The sequence below is a fragment of the Pelodiscus sinensis genome, chromosome 6 (assembly GCF_049634645.1).
Source record: "Pelodiscus sinensis isolate JC-2024 chromosome 6, ASM4963464v1, whole genome shotgun sequence".
NCBI classification, from domain to species: Eukaryota; Metazoa; Chordata; order Testudines; family Trionychidae; genus Pelodiscus; species Pelodiscus sinensis.
In genome coordinates, this window is record NC_134716.1 from 126,799,127 (window position 1) to 126,824,616 (window position 25,490).

Genomic DNA, 25,490 nt, shown 5'->3' on the forward strand with positions numbered 1-25,490 from the left:
GAAATCCCAGTTTTCTCGTTTAACAATAGCCAGATTGCATGTGTCTTGAAGGGAACACAGAAACAGTGTGTGAGGCCTTCGTTTTAAAAGTCTGGATTAGCTTGCCAGACATTCGCTTGCCAAAGACTAAATGCTGAACTGGAAACATCTTGATTGGGCAATGCTCATTACACCCACAAGAGTAACCAGGCAATGATCTCCAAGCAACCAAACTTAGTTTTATCTATGCAGGTCCGGCGATGGGGGAGGGCTGGGAGAAGGGTTTAAACTTATCGTCACTCAACTAACAACTTTATAGTTAACACCTCCAGTGAGAGCAGCCTTGCTGTGAAACACCACTCAAACTGCTGAGTAGTTGGACAGGCAGCTGAGTGAGCACAGTTTGTCAAGTGTTCACCAGTCCCCAGTGCCCTGCATGGATACAGAATTTTGCATCTCCCCTCCTTCCCCCCCCCCCCCAAAAAAAACCAAACCCTGGATATGTATCAGATAGCTGCTGACTTGCAGGGCTGCACAATACTTGAATTAAAGGGTGTGTGTGTGGGGGGGGGGTGTAGGTGGAGGGAGGAATATCCTGGATAAACCGTGAAGAATTAAGTTTCGCATGAGTTCATTGTTTTAAAAAATGTAACTGTTTATATTTTACTGGAGGGACTGTATGTAATTTATTTCACAAGAGACAAGACTAAGGTAAACCCTGGGAAGTGTTACTGGCTTCAAAGGACTCTTAAAACACGCCAGACAAAACTGAACAGTTCAGTGACTCTCCTAGGAAATTTCCAAAGGAAGGAGAATGCAAATTACCTAAGTACAGACTTATCCTTTGAAGCTGTGCGAAGAAACACTTTGTCTGCACATCAGGTTATGAGGACAAGATCAGAGGTCCAAACTAGATTAAGGGAGGGACTCACAGATTGATGGGTGTGCTTATTTGGAGCTAACAGCTGTTATGAACAGGGGACCCCCCAAAAAAACAAACAACACTTTGTGGTTCACAGGCCACAGCCCTTGTTGGTGCTAGTGGTCTCTGGTAAGCCTATTAGCATTTGTGTGGCTTCTTTGTCATTTTAATGTGTTCTCTCCAATGCTTTCACCTTAAGAATAAAGGTGCTTGCTTAGAACCGGGTGGTAAGTTTATAACTCCAGCAAATACACGGTTTACAACCTCTGAGGAGACCACCACAACAGGCCTGTTTAAGCAACCTGACTTCTCTGGGGAACTCAGGGTATGTCTAGACCACATTGTTTTTTTCAAAACACCTGCCCTTTTTTCGATAAAACTTCACCTGCGTCCACTCTGCAATCACGTTCTTTCACAATTAAAATCAAAAGAATGCAGGGTTTTTTTTATATTGGTAAACCTCAAATTACAAGGAAGAACGCCTTTTTCAAAAGAGCTCTTTCAAAAAACGGCATGCGTGGACGCAGAAGAGGGACATTTTTCGAAAGAAGAGGCAATCAAACAAAGCACAAGTGCCCTGGCGGCATTCTGTGAATCGCAATCAGGGCTTTCTTTCGAGAGAGCATCCGTGCAGTCTGGACGCTCTTTCGAAAAAGCAGATCGCTTTTTCGATCCAGTTTTGAGGTGTGGACGCTCTCTTTCGAAAAAAGCTTGCAGTCTACACGTATCCCCAGTGCTGACAAAGGATCTGTGCAGAGAGAGAGAGAGAGAGAGATGTAGGTCTCCACCTGAGAGAAGGGACAGCTGGGGATCTGGGTGCTAGCGTGTGGGTGTCCTTTCTGGACCCTGGAGAGGAAATACAGATGCTGTTGCTCGGAACGGTGACAGATGAAACTAGAGTTCCCTCTGCAATGAAGACAAGTCATAGCTAGTGGGAGGCTTATGAGCCACTGTAGTGTCCTTAGATTTGGACAAACCAAGTTTCCCTTCACCCCCAGCTCAGGCGAGTGGGGAAAGGATTGTTGTTTTGCTAATGAGTGCTGGTGACTCCCTATCAAAGGCTTCCTTTAATGAGCAAAAGCCAATCTATGCTGCTCCTGCCGGACGCTCTGCTCCAGCCAGTTATGTTATGCGGCAGCTGCCAAGGGAGGGTTATTACAATCCCATTTTGAGGCATGGATATGCCAAGATCCTCGTGGCTTTCACTTGGCCGCCAGCTCGCTTAGCACAGCCAGGGAGCGCAAGAATAGAAAGTGCAATGTGAGAACGGGAGAGGGCACAGGAAGGGGGAGAGAACGTCGGGAAGAAGCACAAAAGCACGGCAGCTGAACACATGAGAAAGCATCAGCCAACTGTCTATTTACCTGAGGGTCATATGCCTCTTATATGCACTTACCCCTCCTTGCTCAAGTTTTACCTCAGAAGATCTTTGACCATTAGGGCTCATCAAAATGTTCTCCTACAAAGAAGGGTTTTGGTGAAACGTTTTTTCTTGTCTTGGTCTACTACAGATTTGAGCGAGTCTGTTTGTTCAGGAACTCCTCCTAAATGGTAACAGGTAGGCCCACCAAATTCGGTAGGCAGCTTCCCTTGATCACAACTTAAAGCAAAGTCGGGGTTTGGTTGTGCCAGGACAATGGGATGTGCCTGGAAAGCGACTGTGTTCCATAACAAGGAAAAGGAGGGTAATGACCACAGGGGGCAGCAAGGGGTTAAAAATAGGGACCAGGACAGTTATAACCCCACTGGGGCAGCAGGGGGAAGGAGTGGACGTAAGCTTCCCACCCACCCCCAGGGCTGGCAGCCCTCCCCTTTTCTCGGGCCACTATTTCACCCTGGAACTTGGAATCTGGTAAAAGTCCTGGCTCCATAGGATTCAGCAAGAGCTTTGTCCTTAAATTCGGGGGGGGGCGGGGGGGGGGGGGAGACGACAAAATTTCATCTCAGCAATGTTATGCTTGTGTTAAATGTGGCGTGAGTACATCTATGTGGATTCTCCCAGCTCACTGTGCTTTGACCTGTGGGCACCCCATACAGTAGGTAAGGTCATCTTCTGTGCTGGCTTTCATTATTAGCCTTTCACAGACAGCCTGAGGAGAACTGCACTTCATCAATTCAGTCCCTTGTGTGTTTGAGGGGAGAAGTGTTGCCTAATGGCTAGCATATGCATCTGTGAGCTTGGACTCCTGGGTTTTATTTCCAGCTCTGCCACTGACCTGCTGTGTGACTTTGGATAAATTTCACCTTCCTGTGCCTCAGTTTCCCCATCTCTAAAACTGGACGAACGAACACACACACACACACACACACACACCCAGCTCCCGGGAAGTTAGTGACTGCAAAGTGCTCAAACAACTACACCGAGAAAACAGAACACAGCCGCAGTCTGCAAAGACGGCCCATATGGAAACAGCATTTCCAGTAATAAATAAGCGTTAAAGAATGGCTGAGCCTGCAGTTCTAACTAGTTCTACACCCCCGGGCTGAACCCAACCCTCCCAAAGCAGAGAGGTTAAAGCCTTTCATGGAGCACATCGGCATGGAGCTCAAATTAACCCCTTGGGCGCCAGAGTCCAGGCCATGTGAGGCTGAAGTCATGTTTACAGAGTCCAGAGATGTACAGGAGATATTTAAAATGCAAAGGAGACAGTGTCACAATGGATTTCATCGATTTCCATGGCACTCCCGACAAGCAATTATCTATCCCCCTTGGGATTATTAATGGAACATGTGAGATAGGGGAATTTTAGCTTTTGCTGCGAGATGGCATTGGGGAGATTAAGTGCCTTGGCCAAGGCCACACAGGCAATCTGTAGCAGAGCTAGGAACTGCGTCCATTTCAACTGGCTTAGCGTAGTTCTGTCCACTATGCCGTACTCCCCCTCCCACGTCAGCCTTCCAGTCTATGTTTGGCCCACGTCCCTCTCCTTACAGGCTGCGAGCCCATCTCCGGTAACATTAGCAATGCAGTCAGGTTGGCACAGCCAGCTCACGGAAAAACAATAGGAACATTATTGCACAGAGATGTCGTGAGTCAGCAGCAACTTGAGAGCGGAGAAGCAGCAAGAGGGAAAGTGAGTGATTCAGGAGCAGGTGAGAAGCCAGGGTCTGAGAGAAAATGAAGGATCACGAACTCTGCTTTGAGATGGATTGGAAGGAAAAGCACCAGTCAAGTCTGGGCTAGAGAAATCCCCCCCAACCTGGGGCACAGACCTTTAGCTTTCTAGCCTTTCAGGTGCTTTAATAATAGGATTGTTGGGGAACGAAGGGGGGATTAGCCCAGGTGGGCGATAGGTTAATTAAACAAGCTGTCCATCAGCCAAGATCCACAGAGCTCTGGGTTCCTTCATTCCTCAAGCATGATGGTAAAGAGAAAAGGGGTTTGTAGCATCAGGTAGCTGCACTTTAATCAATTCACTGGTTAAACCGCAGAGAATATTTTGTGGGTAGTCAGGATCGGATGCTCTTCTCTACAACACGGAATATTCTGTGGGTCCCCAGTCATTGTAGGACGGGGCCTTACCCTTAGGTTAGCCCTATAGTGATTTCTCCACTCCCTCGATGGGGCAAACATTCCATTGCTGGATTTAGGACTGGAAAACAACAGGGAGCAGTTGGTGCTGCTAAAGCAAATCCCCCGTCTTTCTTAGGCACCCTTGTCATTTGAGGCAGGGCACCTTCTACTGTTGGGGAAATTCTGCACCTCTGAGCCATGCAGAATCCAGATTCCCCACAGAATTTTATTTCTTCCCCGCAGAATCTGTAATCTCCCATTGTCAGCCATGCAAAGTCCCACCATGGCTGACACAGTCCTACCATGCATGGGGCTGGGGCCATCATGCCCAGAAATTTAAAATATCCTGCCCAGAAATTAGTGGTTTTGATCCAGAATTTCCCCCAGGAGTAAACTTGCTACCTCCTACTGCTGGAGTGCTTTTACCGTTAGAAGTTAGCTGAAGAGTGTTGCTCACGTAATCTCAAGGGCATGCAGGGTGTTTTACAGGACTACTGTTTACCAAGCTAGGATAAGAAACCTTCCCTGAAGAAAATATTGTCCAAGGCCCTAATCCTGCAGGCAGAACTTTGTTTACGTGAGCAGTCCATGCGAGAGAATTAAAAGCTACGTGTTTGGAAAGTCAGAGTGCTTACAGCCAGAGATGCATTGTGGGTGAAGTTTGAGATAAGATCACGACAGTAGGACACTGACTTTGCCCCACAAGCCTACTGGTTCTAGTTTCAAGACAAAACCTGATTTTTCCAACAAGCATTATAGTGACTGCATGGGTGTTGTGCGCAGAGACGGAGCTGATTGGCAAGGGAATGATCATTGAAAAGAGGGAAAAGATTTGTGGCAAGGCCTTGAACAAGGAGCAAAGGTTCCCAATGTTTTGGGGAACTCAATACCCAGGGAGCAGCCTGGAGGGGAGACATTAAAATCACAGGCTTGTCCTAATGGAGAGGATTGGTCATTTTATTTATTTAAGCAAAACCAAAATGCTGAATTATGATATCAAAACGGGAATTGAACACTGGGTTAAATTTTATGCTGCGTTTAGGGGAAACATTCACAAAAGGAGTGTTGGGTTTCCACCGAAACCAGAAAATTTGGGGCAGGAGAGGGGGGGTTCTGAACTTTCCAGAAGAAGTGAAAACCTGATCTATTAAATTTAAAAAAGCCCCCAAAACCCAGTCAGTGGTAGCTTGGCCACCACCATCTCCTTTCCAGAGTATCACTTCCTCCCATGCTATAATCTAGTCAGCAATTAAAACGCTAACATCATTTGGTGGGATAGTAGAATTTATAATGGAGCAGACTTCACAGCCGTGGACTCCGTGGAATGGTTCCCCTTTTCAGGGTAAAGGTTTGGTTTAAAATTTGTCTTCCCCGTAGGGGTTTTCTTTGGCTGACTGGGGTTTACTGAATAGAAAAGTAGGGACCAGAGTGGCAGGAGCTATTCAGTGGTGGAAAGTCTGGTTCAAGAGGAAACTTTTGCAGAGTTTCCTCAAGGTGGTCAGATCCGGAACGCCCTTGATCACCTCTGGAAGTTTATTTTACTGTTGGCTGCCCGTGGCGAATGCCCCTCCCGTTAACTAGAAACCTCATGGGATCAGTCATGCTACAGTGCAGAGGAATCCCACGAAGCAATGCTTTCTTCCAACGACACACAAGGAACCTGGTTAGAATAAGGAGCACAGAAGAGAGACAAGATGGGTGAGGAAATATCTTTTCTGGGATCACTCACTTCTATATCCCACAAGGGTCACGGTCAAGACGATGGGAACTAGCCAAAATCTGCAAAATACTCACCCGGGAAAGCTGTAGCCCCTTTTGGTCCTATGACCACAGGGGGGATTAACGGGCTACCTCATCTTGAACGATCCCTTAGCCACGTGCTAAGGGATCCAACGTGGGCTTCTGCTAAGCTACGACAAAGAGGGTCTTTCCCAGACAGGAGGACATCTAATATCCTGGGACAACGTGGCTACAACGCTGCATGCAACACGATAACCAGGAGGCTACCCTTCCTGTTTCACGGCACAGCTTCTGCCTACAGCCTTCCCCACATCCTGCCTTGCTTCCTGCTACAGTTTTGGTACAGATGCTGGCCGTGCTTGCAGTAGTCTTACTTTCGAATCCGCGGAGATCCCTGCATTCATCGCTGTCCCTCCGTGGGCATTGAAGGCACGCAGCTCAAAACAGAGGGGCTCACGTTATTTCTGTGAGCAAGTAACACCTACAGGCGGAACCGAACCTGGGACCTCTGGAGCTTAGCACAGGAGCCTCTAGCTCAGGGGTGGGCAAAATGGCTACCATGGGCCGGATGCGGCCCACCAAGCCGGCAGAGGCCCTGTCCCTCCTCTGCCCCCAGGCCAATTAGGGCCTTGGGACGGGGGAGGGCACGAATTTTCCTCCACCCTGCAAGGAGCATGTGGCGCTTAGAGGCGCCACATGCTCCTGGTAGGGTGGGAGGAGACTTTGCGCATTCCTCCCACCCCCAGGCCCTGATTGACCTGGGGCCAGAAGGGGGAAGCGTGCCAAGTCTCCTCTCACCACCGGGGGTATGTTCTTCTAGGGGGAACAGCTGGGGTCTGTGGGTGGGGAAGCAGGAACGTATCCTGGCCCCGCCCCTTCTGCTTGAAGCCCCGCCCCTTCCAGTGCAGCCCAGGGCCACCTCCAAGATTTCAGAAGTGGCCCCCGGCGAAAAATTACTGCCCATCCCTCCTCTAGCTTGAGTAAAAGCCAGCTGGCTTGGAGCGTGTAGAGCAAACTCATTGTGTCTCTCTGTAAGCGGCCTAAGTGTCACTCCACGGGACAGTGAACCACACCCAGTAGGTGTGTAGGTTACGCACGCACTTGGCTTTTTTCCTTCTTTCCATTTCCCCATAATCTGTAAGGAACAGAAAAGCCTCCCCCACACACAGTCCAAGCACCTGCCGTGGCTCGTCACTGCAGTTGCCTTCCAGTTCTATGAGATAGGTATATCTCCATATAGTTACAGGAGGAGGGATAGCTCAGTGGTTTGCGCACTGGCCTATTAAAGGCAGGGTTGTGAGTTCAATTCTTGAGGAAGCCATTTAGGGAACTGGGGCAATTCTGTTAGGGATGGTGCTTGATCTTGCCGTGAGGGCAGGGGACTGGACTCGATGACCTCTCCCTTCCAGCTCTGAGATAGGTGTACGGGGCAGTTTTGTTTCCCATCAGCCCAAAGAGGACAGCAGCACCCGGTGAAATCCATTAGAAACCTTGCCAGCAGCGTTCATTGCAGAAGAACTGGCATCTCTCTGCTTTAACGCGACCCTCGCTCAGCGCACCATGCAGCAGCTGCGAGCCATGGGATAGGAGAGTGATAAGGTGTCAGTAGGATCTCTCAAATTAGAGACCGACAGGCCCCATTCAAATGAACCTCACGGTGGCTAGAGAAGCCACTATAAAAAGCCAGACTTGTGCAACAGAGGTAATAAAAATGCAACTCACACAGCAGCTGCAAATTAAAGCAACAGATCCTGCCTCGGTGCAACTCTGTCTGGAAACAGAACCCTTTACTCTAAATCATTCATATTAGGCAGTACCTAGGAATCTTAATTAAGGAGCTGGGCTCCAAACGACAAAGCACTGTACAGACATGTAACAGCTAGCAGCCCATGCTTCCCAGCACTCAAACGGCATTAGACCGAATGAAACAGGAGGGTGGGGGAGAAGGTGGTAACAGTAAGATGGAGACAGAGAAGCAAACAAAAAACACACTTTACACTCACAAGGGATGCAAGAGGTCGTTTTCTCTTCAAGTCTTAGGCATGGATTTCAACGATTCCAAAGCCACAGGAAAGACCATCATGATCACCTCCTATTCTAATCTGCTGTGCCGTGCAAGCTGTAAAACTTCCCCAGAACAATTCACAGAGCAGCTCTTTTAGGGGGGAGAAAAAAATCCAGCGTAGATTTTACAGTCAATGACAGAGAATCCACCAAAACCATCGATGATCCGCTATTAACCCAGCGCTCACGTTAATAGATCATTGGGACACAAGCAATAAACAAAGGCAACGGAGCATGAATGCAGTTCCCAAAGCCAGAGAGCTTGTGTGCTTTTCAGAGTCTCTTGTGACCAGGAAGTTTTTTTGGGGGAAGAGATGGGAGGAGTTTAAACTCAGTGACTTCTTTTCCAAAGAGCAGGGATCTGGGCGACTGACTTTCTAGTTCAGTTCACTTCTGACAATTACAGGAGTCTGGGGTGTAGACATTTGTCATAAGCATTTACACAGCACTTTCCAATCTACCTCCACATTAAATTTGGCCATCACCAGAAGTCAGCACCTGCAAAACGTAAAGCATTTCACTGCTGACAACCACACCCCCCTACCCCCACCTCCACACACACACAGAGAAGGCAAGGGGCCTATGCAATGCAGGGAGATTTGGCCACACAAACCTGACAGCAGTTTGCTAGGTCAAAATAATATATCTCATGGAAGGGACCTTGAGAGGTTGAGTCGAGTCCCCTACCCTCATGGCAGGACCAAGTACCATCCCTGACAGATTTGCCCCAAATCTTCAAGTGGCCCCCCTCAAGGATTGAACTCACAACCCTGGGTTTAGCAGGCCAGTGTTCAAACCACCGAGCTATCTCTCCCCCCCACTTACAGCATGTCTGACGGAGGGGTTTGACGTGTATGGAGATGGCAGCCAAAAGCAGGGAGCACTGCAATAGCCATTATAGGCTTTACATGGCTCCGTCCTGCAAGTTAGCCCTCTGTTCCATTCCTAGTAATGTCAGACTGAGAGCAAAGCCTTCGTCTTTTGCAACACAGACACTCTGGGTGACACTCATCAAGAGAGCGAAGGCTTCTCAAGAACGCGCCGCGTTAGCCTAACTCTAGTCCTATCGAAGCCACTGCGATGTTTGCCATCAACGTCGCTGGGAGCGGAGCTAGGCCAAGGTGGAGAGCTTTGCCAAAGCTCACCCCTCTGTTTCGGAGCTTGCGTGTTTCACATTGCAAGAGACTGTGTCCTGACCTTTCGTCTCGTTTCCTTGACGGGAGATACTCGCTTCTTGAGCACCCAGCAGCTCTCACCAGTGAGGCTGCCTAGCTGGGGAATTAGGCTCCTACTTTTGAGAATTCTGGCCTTTGCATCCAAGCAGCGGATGCTCTTAGTTTTATTTTAGAAGGACGCAAACAGGCCATTTATCTCCTGCACCCGTCACCGACTAAAGAGGCTTGTTGACCACAGCGTGCTCTCTGGGAAGATTGAAGATCATCATCATTTGTTTCCCCAGAAGTAGTCTGGTGTCATTATTCTAGGAGTCATTTCGACCAAGCACAGGGTTGCTCTATGTATGGGAAGAAACAAGAACAGGCAAACGAACGAGATGCTGTCCATGGACGCACAACTTTGCCATCACAGTTTGCTTTGATAGTGCCAGCGTTTGAAATGCAGAATTTGCTTTTGTCCCAACAATAGCATAGCGCCCATTTATTTTTCACTGGATCAAAACAAACACAAAAGAAAAAATCTGCACCAAGCCTTCCTGGCGGATGTATTTCTGTCGCAGATCAAAGATGTGCTTTATATTTGTCTGATGCCACCTGTGGCCAAGAGTACAAAGCACTGGTTAAAGTTAAAACCTGGATTAGATTTCTTCTGACTGAAGCAGGCTCTACCTAGCGCTTACTGGAAAGTTTTCATCCGAAAAGTTTTTGGTTGGAAAATGCCAGTGTAGTTTGCAAAACCGTATCTGATAAAATTTCATGTGAAAAAACAAAACAAAACCTTTCAAAGTGTCAGAACACCCCATTTTGCCATTTTCAGACAAAGTCTTGGTCCAAATGTACTTAAGCCATTTTAAAGGGGCTGAAATCAAAATGAAACATTTTGAATTTATTCAAACAAAAATGGTTTTGCTCAAGCCAAAAAAATCAAGTTTTGCTCATTTTGTTTTGGACTTGGGACAAAGATAATTCAGACGTCAAGATTATTTCCACAAGACAGAAAATTTGATTTCTAATCATTTTTATTAATGGAAACTAGTCTAACCACAGCAGCTGCACTGGTTTTACTGCAGTTTGGTAATTAGGTCATTTTAAAGACAGACATCAGACATGCAACTTGTCTTTATCAGCAAGGTAGGATAAATCAGGTCTCAACCGCTCAGGAGACAGGGATCTCTTCTGTACAGAAAGATTTTTTTAAACATAAGACACCGGCGAGGCAAACAAGAATTCCACCCCATGACTATGTAGCAATAGTTTCAAGTAAGCAACACAAAGCTTCACCGACAAAGCAGCAAGTAAACTCCACAGACTCCACACCCCGTGCCTAGAACTCCAGACGTTTCAAACAGTCACGGCTCCTGCTCATTCACTCAGATTAAATGATCCCTGTGAAAGAGGACCGGTCCCCAAAAGGCTGCCTCACTTGAGCGTTCAAAACACAAGCCTCGCGAATGCCCCCTCTCGCCCGCTGCGCGAGAACTGGCGCCGGGGTGCTGAAGCGCACGTGTGCAAGAGCCAAGAGGTCCCGAAGTGGTTATTCTAATCGGCTCGATTTCCCACATGCTCACCTCTGCCAGGGCCACTGTGGTTGGCAGGAGCAAGGAAGGACCTCAGCCCCAAAGACGCTACAAGCCACGGCCACGTGCAGTAAAACGGTTAACTAGGAGGACCAAGCTGGGATCAGCCACCAGAGAAAGGCCAAGCCAGTGAATCATGCCTGGATCTTTTGATTTCCCACAAGAGCCACCTAGTACAACTTCAACTGAACAGCCAGGGCTCAAGCAACCGGCCAGTAGGGATGTAAAAGCCTGCTTAATCAGTTAAACGTTATGGAAGGCAGGGGGAGGGGCGCTCCAGCTCACCCAGGGCCACCAGTAACCATCACCTGATAAGGGTGATTTTAACCGGTTAACCACAGATATCCCTACCCGCAACAAGCCTGATTAAGCAGGGGGAGGAGCAGGCTTGGCGCTCCAATCCCACGTGGGGATGCTGATTTCCAGGCGATTGCCAAGTAGTGGCTGCTCCAGGCACGCAGCAGAAACACCGCCTTTCCGAACGGGGCTTCGTTATTAACCAGCCCTAGCGCCCACGGCCCCGTACGGATTGCCCCAGCTTTTTCCGTCTCCCTGCACCTTGCCTCCTGCATGCAAAGCTGGACTCCCTTGCACTGCAGGAGTGACTCAGCTAGTCACCGCCGCCTGCTATTTATATGCCACCAGGCTCCTGGGGACACCTCATGTGCCCCATGAAACCGCAGCACAAGCCACGCAGCTTGGTACTTGCCCTTTAAAAGTGTCCCTCTAACTTGCGGGGTCTAGCAATGATCCTACCTCTACATTTCTAATAGGGACGGAAAATTCCGTGTAGTTGCCTAACAATACTTTTAACTGGTTAACTGATTTAGAGGGGTGGGTGGGCAAAGGGGCAGCTCCAGCCACCTGCCACTGGGCTGGACCTCCCCACTACCATGGGGAGGGGCTGTTCTGGGATCCTAGTCCCTGCTTGCGGCAGGCGTGGAGCTGCTCCAGCACCTACTGATTAACCTTAACTGGTAAGCCCCACCCATTAAGGGTAAGGTTAACTGGTTAAATAGTCACAGAAATTAGGGATGTTCGTGCACATCTTAAACCAGTTTAAAGATAAACCCGGCTAAGATTCCCATTTCACGGGGCTGAGCAGCCTCTCCTCTTTGTGATCACTGATAAGCAAGTGTGATCAACTGCTATGTACTGGCAAAAATCCCAAGCAAGAAAGACTTCAGTACCGACAGAGAGCATGTATTGGGAAGAGAGGGGAGGCAGGTTGTTTTGCAGCAGCTCGTGACATTAGCTTATTTTCAGGGTATGGCACCTTAAAAAGTTTCTTTACACAGACAACCTCCTGGGGACAAAATGCAATTCACCCGACTCATTCTCTCCCTTCAAGACTTGATTTATTTTCTTCTTCTTTCCCATACATCATAAGAATCTAAATGACAGAGCAGGGTTGCCAGCTCTTGCGGTATTGACCGTTTTGGTAAATCCTGCAGTCGTGTGGTTAGCTGAGAATCTCAGCTTTCACTTAAAAACATCTAGCTCTCATGGGCTTGGAGAAAAACATGGGGGTGTGTCCTAAGAGAGTCAGGCGAATTAAAAGGCACTTTTAAAAACAACTTACAATTTTGGGGGTCTAGCACCTGGCTTTTTGAGCTCACAGCTGGCAAGACGGAGCTCATGGCAGCTTGGGCGTATGGGAAACAAGCATTTACCAAGGTGTCAGCCAGTTACTAAACAGGGACAACATACTCGGTGCTAAATAAAGACACACAAGCCAGCAGCCATGTCCTCCTGAGGTCCAAAAGGTTCCTTCCTTCCATGTCTCTGCTGGCACTTAACTAAGTCTGCACGGACAGATGACATATTTGAAGCGCTGCAGCGTCACCTCGATAAGATGACAAAAAGCCTACCTAGATCATAGGAATTCATGTGACCTGTATGGTCTCATCTTGCACTTCTATACAGGTTCAGTTATTTAAAGGAGTTAACTCTGCAACAGCAAAACTTGAAGGGAAATTTGAGAGAGAGACTTCGAGTTCCTACTCAGAGCAGTTACAGTCACTTGGAGTTATTAAAACTGAGTTGTAAGGACAGATTACGCTTTTTGCCAATAAATGCCCTAAGCAGCATTGCCAACTCCCAGCATTTTCATCTCACAGTTTTTCTTACACCCCCCTATCTCCTGCTGGGATGCTATTTGAGAATTTCAGATTTCACTGACCTAGTTAGTTCCAATGCTCCCGAGTATGGAGCAAAACTCGAAAACAGGACTCCAAGAAGCTCAAACCAGAAGGAAAAACAGCCCAAATCATGACGACTTTTAATATTTAAGCAAATCTCCATTGTTGAATGCTTGGGATTGGCAAGACTGTGTCATTCCCCAAGACTGAACAAAGTACAAAGATTCAGTGTAAATGGTCAACTTTTAACTATTTTTAGACCAGTTGCTAGTGCATTTGGCAGAAAACAGCAGATAGGGGAGAAATAACATTTCCCTACATTATTTCCACATTTGCACACTTTTTTGAGACTCCCAACAGAAGCATTTCTATTCAAGATCTGGTTTTATGAGGCGCTGACAGAGTCCCTTTAAACTTCTGCCAAAGGAGAAAACAAAAAAATATGCAACTGCGATCTCCTCTCATGGCATCCTCTTCAGTGTTACTGCCGACCTGATGGCCAATTGGACAGCATGATCATCGTATGCAAAAGCCATTGATGCTAATGCCAGGGTTACACTAGAAGCTTGCCGGCATAGTATTAGCGGATAAAAATGTTGCCAAAAAGTTGCATCTCTATACCAGCACAAGCCCTAGTGTAGATGCAATTATACTGGCAAAAAAACCAAAATAGCTTGTATCACTCAGGGAACTGGATTAAGATTAAACCAGCAAAAGCATCTGTTTGCCAGTATACGCTGCGTCTCCACTGGGAGGTTTGCTGGCATCAACAGACCTATGCTCAGCGTTTTAGTGTTGCTGTGCACATTATACCTCGATTGTGAAATTGACAAGACTTCACTATCTGAAACATGGCCTTGAGGGCAAGTTAAGACAAGGCATATTCTAGGTGGCACAAACAAACTTCCTTCTTTCCTTCGTCAAGGACACGAAGCAAGCAGTAGCTACAGCAGCGCTGCAGGATATGTCCGGCCGACCCTTCTGGAAGGGTGTGCCTCAATAGGGATGCAGGCTCGGACGCAGGTACCAGCATGTAAGCAGAGCTGAGCTTCCAGCTCAGCACCAACTAGGTCGTCTGATTTCACCCCCCACGTTCAGCATGCTGCAAGAGGAGCAATTCTCAAATCCAAGCCCCCCACAAATGTGGGGGGGGAGGAGATGTGATGCTGCTTGTGGTTCAGAGTTCCAGAGCAGGGTTTTCCGCTCTTAATTCTGCGGTGTTGCTCGCCACAGCGGTCTCCAAAAATTCAGGAGCTTCCTAGCTTCAAAGACTTAATGAAGGATCCTCAAAGAGCACAGCCGGACAACTGGTTTACGGCCTAACGGCCACAGCACCCGCTTCTTCCAGCTGCGAGCTCTCCAAAACCCTCCCTGGAGCACCAAAGGTCCGCAACGTGCTCATATAAAGGCATTGGGCTGGATACAGGGAATCGTGTCCCTTGTTCCCAGCCCTCTGGAGACCTGCCGGCTGGTTTATGACCCAAGAGGCAGCAGTAAATGGGAGAGAGGAAAGAGATTCTTGTGTCTCCTAAAGAGCACCAGCTAACCTGGCCCCAGGGAACACTCACACCTGCAAACCAGGTGATTAGCTACAACAGCCAGCTACTCCCACGCCAAGCATTCAGGGTTGCACAATACTGCCTTTGCAAAACACAACTCTATAGTGCCGGGAGGCCATGCTGGGCCGCTTAGACAGGGGCACATTCCCTGGCCTCAGGGGTTTGCAGTCCAAGTTAGATTAGCTATCAGTCACAGTTGCAATGGAAAATTAGCACAGCTCCAGCACTTACCAACTCAGAAGGATTATACACCAAGGTTGCAGACTCAGCTCTCCGCCCTGCCTTCCCAAAGCCACACAGACATGGTATTTAGTCCAGGGCCTCACAACTGTGTTGGATGCTCCCACCTCTACAATATCCAACCATAATTCACAACCATTAGCATCATCAAGGATTCCCTAATATTGCAAAGCCAACAACAAACAAGATTGCGCTAACTCCCCCCCGACTCCAGATCAAGCATACTGCAAGGCAGCCAAATGGGTTTCTGTTTTCCTTCCATCCTTCAGCCAGGGCATGTTTTATAGCCACTTATTTGGTAATTATAGTCCTAAATGCACAGCTAATTAGTAACAAGCCAGGTACATCTGGAAAAGGCATCTTGGCCTGAGAGACTAGAGCACATCCCCCCTCATCAAAAGTTGTTTTAATAATTACACACTCCAGTCACTGGTTCCTGAGCCAAAAAGCCGCTAATTCTAGAGTTCTGTATAAATTGCAGCAAGGGAGGTTTACGTTGAATATTAGGAAAACCTTCCTGCCTGTCAGGGTGGTGAAACACTGGAATAAATTGCCTGGGGAGGTTGTGGAATCCCCATCGCTGGAGATATTTAAGAGTAGGTTAGACAGACATCCATCACAGATGGTCTAGACAGTGTTTGGTCCTGCCGAGGGGGCAGGGGACTAGAACGGGAAGGGACCTCCGGAGATCGAGTCAAATGCTCTAAGCCAGTGCTTCTTAACCAGTGGTATGAGAACCCTTAGGAGAACTCGAGAGATATCTGGGGGGTACGTCAACAACTGCATTTTGGAGAAAACGGAATTTTTGTTTGAAGTTTTACAGTGCTTTATTACTGTTGCACTTTTTACACCCAAAAATTTTGTTGCCCGCCTGGCTACGATTCAATTGTTTAACCAAATGTGTTGCAATGGTAGAAGAACATTGTGGCTGCATCTAGACTGGCAAGTTTTTCTGCAAAAGCAGCTGCTTTTGCGGAAAAACTTGCCAGCTGTCTACACTGGCCACTTGAATTTCCGCAAGAACACTGACGATCTCATGTAAGATTGTCAGTGTTCTTACGGAAATACTATGTTGCTCCCGTTTGGGCAAAAGCCCTTGCTTTTGCGCAAGAGGGCCAGTGTTGATACAACTCAGTATTGTTTTGTGCAAAAAAGCCCCGATCATGAAAATGGCGATCGGGGCTTATTTGCGCAAAACCGCGTCTAGATTGGCACGGACGCTTTTCCGCAAAAAGTGCTTTTGCGGAAAAGCGTCCGTCCCAATCTAGACGCTCTTTTCCGCAAATGCTATTAACGGAAAAACTTTTTTGCGGAAAGTCACGCCAGTCTAGACGTAGCCTGTGTGTGTCTGAAAACTGTAAGTAGGAGGGTACTTATAATATTTTTTTGGAAAAGGGTACTTTATAAAAAAAAAGTCGAGAAACACTGCTCTAAGCCACACCAGTGCGCCCCCCACCCACGAATAATGGCCTTTATGGATTCTCTTGTCCCCACTCAGTGCCGGCTCCCACGCGGGTGGCAGGATTCCACGGGGCGTGGGGATCGGGCCAGATTTAAAGAAATCGCTCTGGGCGAGGCACCCGCCGAGGACAGACGCGCATTAGCCAGTGACCAAAGGCGCCCACAGCTTCTCCCGGGGCGGGGGCAAGCGGCAGCGAACTGCAAGGAGCCGGCCACGCTCTGGCCGTGGGAACTGGAAACTCGCTCTCCGACCGTGCGGGCGTCTGTGTGTGTGTGTGTGGGGGGGGGCGCCCTCCGACCATGTGTGTGTGGGGGGAGGGAGGGTGTGTGTGTGGGGGGGAGGGGGGAGTGGGAGGGGGGCTCTGACCATGTGTGTGTGGAGGGGCCCTCCGACCGTGTGTGTGTGGGGGGGGCCCTCCGACCGTGTGTGTGTGGGGGGGAGGAGGGGGTGTGTGTGGGGGGGGGAGGAGGGTGTGTGTGTGTGTGTGTGTGTGTGTGTGTGTGTGTGTGTGTGTGTAGGGGGGGAGGACGGTGTGTGTGTGGGGGGCTCTGACAGTGTGTGTGTGTGTGTGTGTGTAGGGGGGGAGGACGGTGTGTGTGTGGGGGGCTCTGACAGTGTGTGTGTGTGTGTGTGTGTGTGTGTGAGAGAGAGAGAGGGGAGTGGGAGGGGGGCTCCGACCGTGTGTGTGTGTGTGGGGGGGGGAGGGTGTGTGTGGGGGGGGGCTCCGACCATGTGTGTGTGTGTGTGTGTGTGTGAGAGAGAGAGAGAGGGGAGTGGGAGGGGGGCTCCGACCATGTGTGTGTGTGGGGGGGGAGGAGGGTGTGTGTGGGGGGGGCTCCGACAGAGTGTGTGTGTGTGTGTGTGTGTGTGTGTGTGTGAGAGAGAGAGGGGAGTGGGAGGGGGGCTCCGACCGTGTGTGTGTGTGGGGGGGGGGAGGAGGGTGTGTGTGTGGGGGGGGCTCCGACCATGTGTGTGTGTGTGTGTGTGTGTGAGTGAGAGAGGGGAGTGGGGCTGTGTGTGTGTGTGTGTGTGTGTGTGTGTGTGTGAGAGTGAGAGAGGGGAGTGGGGCTGTGTGTGTGTGTGTGTGTCCTATTTCGCAACGCGCTTTCTGGCGGCGGGGGCACCAGAGACGCAGCTGAGACGCGAGCAAGCCCCAGCAAGCCAGGAAAGTGTCTGCCGGGGGGGGTCCGCTCTTGCCCAGCTGGGGCTGGGGGGGGGCAGGTCCCGCATGGGGGGGGGGGCGCACCAGCCCCGGCTGGAGTCTCCCTGCAGAAACCAGACAGGTCTCTCTGGGGGTGCGGGTGACCCCCCCGCCGTGCCCAGCTGGGGCTGGAGGGGGGGGGCGCCCAGCCGGCTGCAGCCTCCTTGCAGCGGCTCGTCCCAGCTGGCGCAGGTGGCCCCTTTGCAGCCCCTGGGGTGCGGCTGGGGGGGCCCCTTTCCCCAGCTCCCCCCCCCCCCCAGCAGAGCCCAGCGCCTGCCCCCCCGCCGGGACCCTCCGGAGACTCACCGCGGCTCAGCCCCGCTGCAGGGTGACTGGGGCGCGCGCGGCCCCGCCCGGCTTTTGGGGGCTGCGCTGCCTGGCTCCTCATTGGCTCCCTCGGCTGCTCCTCAGGGGTGTGGGCGGGGGGCGGGGCCGCGGGGCCCGGGGGATGCTGGGAGATGTAGTTCGCGGGCCCGGCGGGGGGGGGGGGGGGATGCTGCGCGCGGGGAGCAGCCCGGTCCCCTGCCAGGTGCCTGGGAGCCGCCCAGCGGCCTGGCCCAGAACCCCGCCCCAAGCAGGCCCCCCCGCAGTGGGGGCGAGGCCGGGGGAGGGGGAGCTGCCCCACACCCAGGGACACACGTAGGGTCCCAGCCCCCCCAGGCCCGGGAACCCCCCCGGGGTGAGCTGATGATAGTGCAGGGGAAGGGGGGGCAGTGGGGTAAACTGGGCCCTGTGCATCATGAGCGCCCCGCTGTGTGTCATGAGCCCTCTACTGCTCCCGGAGAAGGGAGATTTTCCTGTAGCTCGCCCCCATTGTGGCCGGGGCAGGGCTCTGAGCGTAGCAAGGAAAGGCCTGGTTGGCGGGTGAGTCTTTTGAGCAAACAGGGGCGGGGCGGAGGGAGTGGAGGAGCCACTGCAGCAGGGAGTGTGGCAAGTGAACAGGCAGGCTGTGGCGTGCGGGAAGGGGGGTGAAATCCAGCCCCCTTTCCTCTACCCATCCCCCCTCCCCCCAGCTGAGGGCAGGAGCAGAGCCCCAGTGCCCTGGGCTAGTAGCCAGGATCCTGGACTGGCAGCAGGACCCCCTGGTGCTTGAGGCGGGCAGCAGAGCCAACCTGTGCGGGGGGGGGCAGCCGTGACTGGGTGTGGGGATGGCAGCTGGGACCCCGGCACACGCATGGGGCAGGGGCTGCGAGCCTGGGAGCCTGGGGGTGCTGCAGCCCTCCCCATCCTCTTAGTTTCCTGCCTATGCAGGCAGGGGCCAAGGGATTCTGAGTGTGGGAGGGGGGGGGGCCTCAGGGCTGGGGCCAAGGGATTCTGAGTGTGGGGGGGGGGGGGCCCAGGGCAGGGGCCAAGGGATTCTGAGTGTGGGGGGGGGGGCTCAGGGTTGGGGCCAAGGGATTCTGAGTGTGGGGGGGGGGGATCAGGGCTGGGGCCAAGGGATTCTGAGTGTGGGGGGGGATCAGGGCTGGGGCCAAGGGATTCTGAGTGTGGGGGGGGATCAGGGCAGGGGCCAAGGGATTCTGAGTGTGGGGGGGGGCTCAGGGCTGGGGCCAAGGGATTCTGAGTGTGGGAGGGGGCTCAGGGCTGGGGCCAAGGGATTCTGAGTGTGGGGGGGAGATCAGGGCTGGGGCCAAGGGATTCTGAGTGTGGGGGGGGATCAGGGCTGGGGCCAAGGGATTCTGAGTGTGGGGGGGGATCAGGGCAGGGGCCAAGGGATTCTGAGTGTGGGGGGGGGTCAGGGCTGGGGCCAAGGGATTCTGAGTGTGGGGGTGGGGGGCTCAGGGCTGGGGCCAAGGGATTCTGAGTGTGGGGGGGGGGCTCAGGGCTGGGGCCAAGGGATTCTGAGTGTGGGGGGGGGCTCAGGGCTGGGGCCAAGGGATTCTGAGTGTGCGGGTGGGGGGCTCAGGGCTGGGGCCAAGGGATTCTGAGTGTGGGGGGGGGGGCACAGGGCTGGGACCAAGGGATTCTGAGTGTGCGGGTGGGGGGCTCAGGGCTGGGGCCAAGGGATTCTGAGTGGGGGGGGCTCAGGGCTGGGACCAAGGGATTCTGAGTGTGGGGGGGGCTCAGGGCTGGGGCCAAGGGATTCTGAGTGGGGGGGGGCTCAGGGCTGGGGCCAAGGGATTCTGAGTGTGGGGGGAGGCTCAGGGCTGGGGCCAAGGGATTCTGAGTGTGGGGGGGGGGGCTCAGGACTGGGACCAAGGGATTCTGAGTGTGGGGGTGGGAGGCTCAGGGCTGGGGCCAAGGGATTCTGAGTGTGGGGGGGGGGGGCTCAGGGCTGGGACCAAGGGATTCTGAGTGTGGGGGTGGGAGGCTCAGGGCTGGGGCCAAGGGATTCTGAGTGTGGGGGGGCTCAGGGCTGGGGCCAAGGGATTCTGAGTGTGGGGGGGGGGGGCTCAGGGCTGGGGCCAAGGGATTCTGAGTGTGGGGGGGGCTCAGGGCTGGGGCAGAGGTTGGGGTGCAGGGATGTGAGGGCTCTGGCGGGGGGTGCAGGCTCCAGGGTGCGGCGGGAGTTGAAGGGCTCAGGGCTGGGGCAGAGGTTGGGGTGCAGGGATGTGGGGGCTCTGGCGGGGGGTGCAGGCTCCAGGGTGCGGCGGGAGTTGAAGGGCTCAGGGCTGGGGCAGAGGTTGGGGTGTGGGCTCTGATTGGGGCCGTGGGAGGGGTCTCTGACTCAAGGCCACCCGGAGTACTTCAGGGTCAGAGCTGGATTGGTGCTGGGCTATCCCGGACACGGCAGGATCAGCCTGCTCCACTCCCCCTACTAGGGCCTGGATTGGGACAGGGGTTTGGACAAGATTGGGGCTGGCGGTGGCGGGGAGACGTTCTCCCCCAGCTACTGCATGTCCCCACTAGGGATGTAAACTCCTGTGTAATTGGTTAATTGCTGGGCTGGAGTGGCCTCCTGCCCATAGGGGGCCTGGGCTTACTGCCCCAAAGGACCGGAGCAGCCGCTGTCCACAGTGGGCCACCCGTGGGGCTGGAGCAGCCCCCTGCCCATGGCAGATGGGGAGCTGCGCCAGCCCCCACGGGTTAACCCTTCACCTCCCTAGTCTGCTCAGCTCACCGGGAATTGAGGCAATGGGTCTTGGATCTAGCAGCCCAGAGAGATAATTGGGACATTTTCCCCTCCTAGGGTGATGGCGTCTGACTCCCCACAAAGTCTTCACTGTGTTTGTTATGCTCCCGGCAGCTCCCCCCTCTCGCAACCACTGACCCAGGCTCTCTGCAGACCCAAGTGCCGGTAGCAGCAAGGTCCCGTTGTTGAGTTTTAGCGTCCAGTTGCTAGGGTTGGCATCTGTCCTGTTCCCCCCTCAGATTCACAGGACTCCAGGACCTGGCACCCTAGCCCAGCTCTGTAGCTGAGTGACGCCCTGTGGGGGCACATTAACGCTTGGTCCCTGTTGGTTCTACCTGCCTGTGCTGTGTTCTCCGGTGCGGAGAGAGGGACCCTCCCACCCAGCCTGCTTAGCAGCGGTGCTGGCCAGCCCGTCGGTAGACGGACACGTAGCCTTCAGCCGCTTCTCTCTTTTCTCAAGGACCTGATCCAGAAAGGGTGGGGAGCCCTATGCAGGAAGGCAGGGCAGTCGCTCCCCAGGCTCAGGAAGTGAGGAAAAGTTGCAAACCACTCAGAAAGCGCGAGTTAACCATTACCCTGTGTAACCCGCTGGCCTGGATCCACTGCAGCAGGAACGGGGCCAGACCCTGAATAAATATTCGCCAGGGACTCCAGCCCCGATTTCACTCCATTTTCCTAGCAGGGCTGCTCCTGTGATCTAGCTCTGCTCACCCCACAAGGCCGCCCTGCAGTGGTCTGAGCTGCTGACCAGGGATTAAATGAAGCTGAGGCACTATGGTAACACCCTCCCGACTTCTCCTTTTGTGAGCCCCTTGCCAGATACAGTAGACTTCCGATAATCCGGAACCTATGGGACCTAGGTGATGCCGGATTATCAGATATGCCGGACTATCAGGAGGTACTATAAAATGGTTATATATATATACTGTATACATTATATACTGTATATAAAGTGTTCTTAATTGTACCTTTTTATTGTACATACTGTATAGAGTATACTGTAATATTTTAGTTTTTTTAAGCCTTTTTGCTCAGTTCAGCTGCTGCCGCTGTTACCTTGTGACTCATTTTTTGCTGAAGCTCACTCACTAGGCTCTTGCCATTTTGATGCCGGACTATCAGGAGTGCCGGACTATTGGATGCTGGACTATTGGAGTTTTACTGTAGTCCCAACACAGCTGCCAGTGCACAGATCCCAGGCAATCCAAACCAGCAGGCTTCCTGCCTGAAAACACATTTGAAATGAGGGTTGGTCCTACTTTGGGCAGGGGGCTGGACTCGGTGACCTGCTGAGGTCTCTTCCCACCCTGGGATGCTATGAAATACTACAGAGCCAGCCCCTTTTCCAAAGTCCTTGGGTGCGTTGGAGGTACGGACAATGCGAGTCCAGAGAGCAGCACGCTCCAGTTTGGGCTTCGACCGCATCACCCCGGTATTTGCAATAGTCCCTGCACCAAGGATAGGAAATATGGGAAACCCCAGGGGAAACACCGGCAGCCCCCGGACTGACCCAGTGTATGTGGTGGGGGGTTTCCTGGCGGGTCCACTGTCTGCCCACAGGGACAGCATTGGTCAGAAAGCATTCAGAAAGACTGGGCGTGTGCTGTATGATTTCCTCTATTTGATTGCTATCGGCAGGGGCACGGATCCAGTCCGGCAGAGACCCGGTGCGAAGTCTCACAGCTCAAAGGCGTTAAACCAGAGGAAGTGGGATGCAGTGGAAGAAATAGATCAGAGTGGGATTTTTCAAAGGATTCTTATAGTGGGTCGGGTCCTTAGCCAATCCGTGCCAGGAAGTGGCCTGAGCTCCGTGGCACTGGGGTGCTTTAGGCGAATTGAGGATCTGATCCAGTGACTTCAGCGGAGTTGCGCCAACTTACGCCTGCTGAAAATTTGGCCCAAAGATCCCAGGGCTGCTCCTCCAATTTAGGAACTTAGGGTATGTCTACACTACCCCCCTAGTTCGAACTAAGGGCGGTAATGTAGTCATACGGAGTTGCAAATGAAGCCCGGGATTTGAATTTCCCGGGCTTCATTTGCATAAAGCCAGCCGGCGCCATTTTTAAATGCCGGCTAGTTCGGACTGCGTGCCGCGCGGCTACACGTGGCACGAACTAGCTAGTTCGGATTAGGCTTCCTATCCGAACTAGCTGTACGCCTCGTGGAACGCCGGCCGGCTTTATGCAAATGAAGCCCAGGAAATTCAAATCCCGGGCTTCATTTGCAACTCCATATGACTACATTACCCCCCCTAGTTCGAACTAGGGGGGGTAGTGTAGACATACCCCTATTAACTTCTATGAAGGTAAACTGCTTTATGTCAGCTGAGGGTTTGGCCCGGAATGGGACCAGTTCATTCGCTGAACATCGCAAAGCAGTGAACATGGAGGAGGGACTTTCATGTGGGGAGGAGGGTGGCGCACATGTTTGAATAAATATCTTTTTGATACACGCCCCTGGAAATATTCTTGTGTCAATTACAGACCTCACGCGGCCCTACCCACTGGGCCACATACACCTGGTTCCCGTTCCGAGAGTGAAATATATTTTCAGTGTGGGCAACACATGTGACCAATTTCCTCCCCACCGTCTTCCTGGACTACCCCAGTGTGACCCAGTGGAGCAGGGCTTCCTATGTGCTTTGTAACAAGAATTTGTAAAAGAACAGCTTGTGGAATCCACAGAGGCTGCTGCAACACGTTGCAGGCATCAGTCGCTCCTATAAATGGAAAGGTTGATTTCCCAGTGGGAAGTGGGCAGCAAATCTGAGGACAGGCTTGTGGTTAAAACACTGCAGGGTCAAATCCTGGCTCTTCCAGAGACTCCCTCTTTGACCTTGGAGTCGACAAAGCCGGTCAGCGGCAGCTGTGGGTTTTGTGAGTTACCAGGAAAAAAAAATCAGCCATCGATTGCTGTCTGTGTCTGATGGAAATGCTGAGACCACGGCCTGTCATGCTGACTCTGTTGTGTCATTCTCGTCCTTGTCTCTCGGGATCCCTCTGGTGTCTCGTGTCTTAAAAGGTTAGCTCTTTGGGGCCGGATACAATGCAGGCCTGGGCCGCGTCTGGTGCCCCTAGGGACGACAATAATACAGACAAATTGCCACTTACCACAGGGAGGCCTGTTTTGCAGGCTGGAGGCTGCCTAATGAAGCATGATTAAATATAGAGGAACCCAGGCAAAGACTGAGATCTTAGTGGCCACTAGGAGAATCTTCGTACAAGAAGTTTAGAGTCTATTTAAATATATGCAAATGACATAGGCAGATTAGCTGCCTGATCTGGAGACGGGCACCTGCAACTCCCATTAACATACATGGGAAGTTGTCAGTACAGTTCTGACGCTGGTGCCATAGGGGTGCCCATTAACAAGATGCAGTCCTTCTTCTGAAGACCTTACTGCCTAAAGGCCCGCGGCTGCCAAGATCCATCGTGCCTGCAGTGGAGGTGAAGATCTCGCAGCACCTTGCAGGATCAGACCCGTCATCAAAAGCAGTTTAAAGCAAACAAAAGGACGTTTTTCTTCAGGCATCGCACAGTTAACCTGTGGAACTCCTTGCCAGGTGATGTTGTGAAGGCCAAGACTTGGGCTCAAAAAAACCCTAGATACATTCATGGAGGTTAGGTCCATCAATACTTATTAGCCAGGATGGGTAGGGATGGTGTCGTTAGCCTCTGTGTGTCAGAGGCTGGAAATGGGCAACAGGGGAGGGATCACGTGACGATTCCCTGTTCTGTTTACTCCCTCTGGGGCACCTGGCGCTGGCCACTGTCGGCAGACAGGACACTGGGCTGGATGGACCATTGGTCTGACCTAGTCTGGCCGTTCTTATGTTTATGTTAACGTCAGTGGGAACAAGGCAGAAGATGCCAACAATGGCTTCCTCACTGTGAGGTCCACGTGGCTAGGCCAGAGCTCCCAGGCTGACTGATGCATGCTTACTGCCCCGTTGCTTCACAGCAGAGCTGCATCCTGCCATCTGGCCTCCAGGGGCCTGTCCTGGAGGATGGTAGACTCCTCCCCAGGTAAACATGCCATCACACGCTCCGCCTGAGTACAAACAACAGGCAGAGCTCCCACTGGCTATGCATTAGCACACAGCAGGGTGGAGACGCAGAAGGAGCCTGGCCATAACACATGGAGCTGGTGTGACATTGACACTTGGATGTTGTCGGGTTGCGGCCCTGAAAACCTACCACCAGTGAACATCTTTACAGGGTGTGGCCGGCGAGAGCAGCTCTCCAGCTTCACAGGCAGGGGAGTGGAGGCCATGGCACAGCGGATGGAAATGCCGTAGACAAGGCTGTGTCGACACTGGGAAAGTTTGGCGACAAAAGTGCTGTCGACAGGCAAAAGTCGGCAAAAGTGAAAACCGGTCAAACTGTTTTCCCTGCCTTCCGTTGTCGACATGTCATGGCCACATTGGTAGCACTCTGTCAGCAGACAGAGCAAAGCATTGTGGGTAAGCATCCCTCAGTGCAGAGTGGTGGGAAGGCTGGGCTGATCCCTGCGCTTCTTGGGATTCCTTCTGAGTTCTCCCACAGACTCCTCAGCTGTTAGGAGCAGCACCATGACTAGCTCTGCGAGCTCTGTGTGCTGGGGAATGGCAAAGCAGCACAGCCTGCCTGCCGCTGTGTTCCCAGCAGGGCAGAACAGGAGCATGTCAATGATTTGCTCTTTGTTTGTTCCCCAAAGGGAGCAGCTCACTCAGCTGTCAGATACTTCCCGGAGCTTTGCCTGCAGGGCAGCAGAGATCACAAAACACTGAGCACAGCCATCAGGGCCGGCCCTGTGCAATACAGGCAGAAGCAATTTCTGTCAACAAACAGACAGCAAAATTCAT

General features: G+C 52.1%; 1 protein-coding gene across 4 annotated transcripts in view; it reads right to left on the reverse strand.

Annotated features, from left to right (window-relative positions):
- LOC102454978 (myogenesis-regulating glycosidase) overlaps positions 1-17,967 on the reverse strand; it is a 28,437-nt gene extending 10,470 nt beyond the window's left edge. Inside the window, exons 1-2 of one of the 4 annotated variants that reach the window (XM_025184599.2) lie at positions 8,159-14,852; positions 2,298-2,360 (exon numbers count right to left, since the gene is read on the reverse strand). The gene's annotated coding sequence lies outside the window, so the exon portion shown is untranslated. Of the gene's footprint in view, positions 1-2,297; positions 2,361-8,158; positions 14,853-14,902; positions 16,047-17,880 lie in introns of those variants that run through there. The other 3 variants (XM_075932790.1, XM_075932791.1, XM_025184598.2) reach the window with 3 other exon arrangements.
- Positions 17,968-25,490: the final 7,523 nt, after the last annotated feature.